The 4374-nt window shown below is 44.5% G+C and overlaps 1 pseudogene; it reads right to left on the bottom strand.

Annotated features, from left to right (window-relative positions):
• Window positions 1–1977: 1977 nt before the first annotated feature.
• On the bottom strand, window positions 1978–3534 carry LOC116269995 (annotated as a pseudogene).
• Window positions 3535–4374: the final 840 nt, after the last annotated feature.

Genomic DNA, 4374 nt, shown 5'->3' with positions numbered 1-4374 from the left:
CTCTGCCTCCTGCCTCTATCATAGTCCTCAAGGTCACAGCTTCCTTCAGTTGCTAATGTCAGTGCTACCTCATTTTTTCTCAATTGATCTTCAGCTCTTGTAATCTAGTAACCGATTACCCATATTAAATTACTCCTATTGAATTCCCTGGTGTGGTGAGCTTTGTTTCTTAGATGTTCTCTGACTGATAAAACTGTCAAGTGAATGTTCTTTTTTCTGAAGAAGTTGTCCATGGGCTAAACTAGGCACAGTCAGAGATTAAGTGCCTTCTTTCCTGTGCCCTGCAAACTGTCTCCTGTGACTTTGGATTACATCTGTTAGAACTCACCTGATATTAACACCTTTTTAAGAGGAAGTAGGCAACTTTAGACATGATGTTTGGATGGAAGAGAGGTAAATCTAGATATTCAGAGCCAACTACTTAAAAAGACATCAATGCATCAGAAATTGTATTAATGCAAATAGTGACTGTTTTGTTTGGTCAATTTTGATCATCCCCTACTTACAGCTTCGGCATCCCCAGCTTCCAGGGGTTCCCGACTGTAAGAATCACTTCGTGTTTCTTTGCCATTGCACCTCTCCTGGGCCATGCAGTTGTAATCTAGAAAGAACTTCGGGGCACAGCAAGTTATGAAAATCAGTGAAAAGGTGGAGGACATTTTGATAAAATGAAAAGTGTGTGCCTTAACTGGAAATATTTCATTTTTGTTTTTAAACTAATGACTGTGTATGAGCCATATAAAACCCAACTGCTGCTTCTTCCATATTCCCGACCTTCCTCTGCCACACTTTTCACTACCATGATCTGCCACGTTCTTGCCTTGGATTTGTTGATGAAAAGAGTCAAATTTTGTAAAATATTTGAAGAAATTTATTCTGAGCCGATTATGAGTGGCCATGGCCCATGATGCACCCCTCAGAAGATCCTGAGAACATGTGCCCAAGCTGGTTGGGGTGAAGTTTGGTTTTCTACATTTTAGAGAGACATGAGACTTTAATCAAATACATTTAAGAAATACATTGGTTTGGTCCAGAAAGCAGGGACAGCTCAATGTGGGATGTTGGGGGTGCTTCTGGTTATAGGCAGATTTAAAAACTAACTGGTTGACAATTGGTTCAATTTATCTAAAGACCTAAGGTCAATAGAAAGAAAATGTCTGGGTTAAGATGAGGGATTGTGGAGACCAAAGTTCTTATTGTGCACATGAAGGTTTCAGGTAGCAAACTTTGGAGAGCACAGATTGTAAATGCTTTTTATCAGACTTGAGGTCTGTGTTGGTGTTAATGACAGGGAGATATAATGAGGCATGCCAAACCCCCACTTCCCGTCATGGCCTAAACCAGTCTTTCAGCTTAAATTTTAAGAGTGCACTGGCTGAGAAAGAAGTTTATTCAAATGGTTAGGGTGTCTTAGAATTTTATTTTTGGTTTGCAGATTTTACGGTTTCATGGATCGTACCTCACATCCTGGTCACACCCTTAAGTTCTGTGCTCATTCTCAACCTCACTTTTTCTTCATCAATTCCTGTCCTTCCTACTGTGTAGTGAGAAACAGACGGCATTTGAGAATCAATTATTAGAAATCCATTATTTTGAAAGTTTTCACAGTTAAATTTTTCAATCTTATTTTATTAAAATATTAAAACATATTCAACTACTCCATATTTTATTTAATGTATACATCGAATTTCACCACTGCTAAGTAGGGAGAAAGGGGGAGAAGAGTTAGGCACTGTTTGAAATATTTTAATTCATTCCATCTTATGCTACCCTTACCCCATAATCTTCCTTTGTATGTAATTGACTCTAACAACAGTGCCTTCAGGAGATGAAGGTTATATCCAGGATAGGCAGGGGATGAGGACAGCTAGGGAAAGTCACTAAAAACAACTATCCCAGGTCATGGTACTTCCTGGAGCTGAATTATCCTAGCTAAAGGTACACTGGCCCCCAGACTGCTGCAGCTGGGATGGCTGGGAGATCACTGAATCCATTGTCTTCCATTCTTCCATATTTATTAAGGATCTGCTCTTCACTAGGCACTACCCTGAATACTGGGAACAGACTGGTAAAAAATATAAACAAGGCTTTTTTTTTTTCCCCCTCTGAACTTTTTACTGGCCTGCTGCTCCCCAAAGGGTACCCTGCTTCTGCTGGCATAATGCCTCAGAACTTTGGTATCGCTGGTCTCAGACACCACTTTGCCATCCACTGTCTGGCGGGTTGTGTCTTTTGGATGGTTTGCATGGAGTTGCTGCAGTCCAGGGCATCACCAAGATTGATGTCCTTGCCATCTTCCAGCAGGCAGCAGTAGGTGGTGATCTCAGCCTCCAGCTTGACTTTGATGTTCAGCAGGGCCTCGTACTCCTGGGTCTGGTGCTGTCCCTCTGCCCAAGTCTGTGCCAGCACTGACTCCAGGTGCAGCAGGATCCCGTTGAGCTGCTCCATCTGCAGAGTGTAGCAGGCCTCCACCTCCCTCAGGCTGCTGCAAGCTAGCCTTCAGGTTTCTCATCAAGTCCAGGTTGATCTCCAAAGACTGGACTGTACCTCTCAGCTCAGTGAGCATCATCTCAGCAGCTCCAACTCTGGCAGACTGCATGGTGACCACTGCGGTGCTCTCCTTAGTCTGCTGAGACCAGTACTTGTCCAGCTTCTCTCAGTTCTTCCAAACCAGCTCGTCATATTGGGCCTGGATGTCTGTCATGGTCTTGGCGAGGTCCTGAGATTTGGGGGCATCTACCTCCACGGTCAACCCAGAGCTGGCAATCTGGGCTTGTAGGCCTTTTACTTCCTCTTCGTGGTTCTTCATGAAGAGCAGCTCCTCCTTGAGAGCCTCGATCTGTGTCTCCAGCTGCAGCCAAGTGACATCGGGGTCATTGATGACCTTGTGGAGCCCATGGATGTCGTTCTCCACAGACTGGTGCATGGCCAGTTCTGTCTCATACTTGACTCTAAAGTCATCAGCAGCAAGACGGGCATTATCTAACTGCAGAACGATGCGAGCATTGTCCATAGTATTTGCGAAGATCTAAGCCCTCAGGTCCTCGATGGTCTTGAAGTAATGGCTCCAGTCTCTGACCTAGGGTTCCTTCTTCTCCAGGGGCTCCCAGATTTTGCTCTCCAGCTTCTCGTTCTTGGTCTCCAGGCTCCTCACTCTGTCCAGGTACGGGGCCAGGCGTTTGTTCAGGCTTTTCATGGTCTCCTTCTCGTTCTGGATGCCTCTCATTCCTGTTAGACCCCCGGTCATCCCCACGGCCAGGCCCCTGGACCCCATGCCACCCAGGAAGCTGATGGAGCGGGATACAGAGATCTGGGAACCAGAATCCCTGGCACCTGCATAGACGCTGGCCACGCTGCTGACAGGCCGGGTGCCGTAGCTGGACACCTGGACAGAGCCCAGGGACTAGTAGTTGGCAGAGAAGTTGGAGCAAGTGGTGAAGCTCATACTGTCTGGGGAGGAGATAAAGAGGACAGGACTCAGGCTTTGCCGATGACCCACAAGACTCTTTTGCTCATGGAAACTCTGATTCTATGATGGTGAGGAAGGGTTGTTGATAAACATTGAACATGTAAACAATGACATAAAAAATATGATTTTGGAAAGTGATAAATACCATGACGTTAATAAAATGAGAAGCTGAAAGAAAAAAAATGAAGGGCAAGGGGCAATCTTTGATTGGGTGATGAGATAGAACCTCTGAGAAAGGATATTTGAATGATGGAAGAAGCCAGTCATATAATCCTCTAGGGGAGAAGAATTCTGTGTGGTAGGAAGAGCAAGCACTGAGGCCCTGACTACAGGCAAATTTGGTAGATTTGCAGAACATAAAGAAGGCCAGTATGACTGGGGTCACGGGGAGAGGGAGATAGGAAACGGTTCTAAAGTTAGAGTAGACTACCAGGTGATAAATTACGTGGTTTAGAATAGGCCAGCTGTTTGGATTTTTTTCAGGTTCGTATAGACAAGAAAACTGAGGCTTGGTGAGGTGCAATGACTTGCTGGATTTTACATAGTTTGGTAGCTGTAGAGATGAAAGCCCAGTCAGGGATTCTTCGATGTTCACTACCTTTATTATTATAACTCATATTGATACATTTACCTGCTTAAAAATAACAATCACTTCAGCAAGCATCTCTTGACCCATTTTTTTTTAAGTTTCTGAGCTGTAGAGGTTTTTTAGTATCAATTGATCTGATCTTGTACTATTTGACAGAGCAAAGTCTTGGCAGTCCCTAGGCACAGAAGCACTCTTGGAAAAGCGCAGGTGCTGTTGGGAGCACAGAGGGCATGTAAATCAGTAAGTGGCATGAAGGTATCATTCATCAACTGGAGTCTGTTCCGAGTACTAAGTGGCGCTGCCCTCTGAAGATACC

Source organism: Papio anubis, chromosome 13 (assembly GCF_008728515.1).
Source record: "Papio anubis isolate 15944 chromosome 13, Panubis1.0, whole genome shotgun sequence".
In the NCBI taxonomy this organism is placed as follows: Eukaryota; Metazoa; Chordata; class Mammalia; order Primates; family Cercopithecidae; genus Papio; species Papio anubis.
Note: the sequence above shows the minus strand (reverse complement) of the source record. Positions and strands in the feature narration are given on the sequence as shown.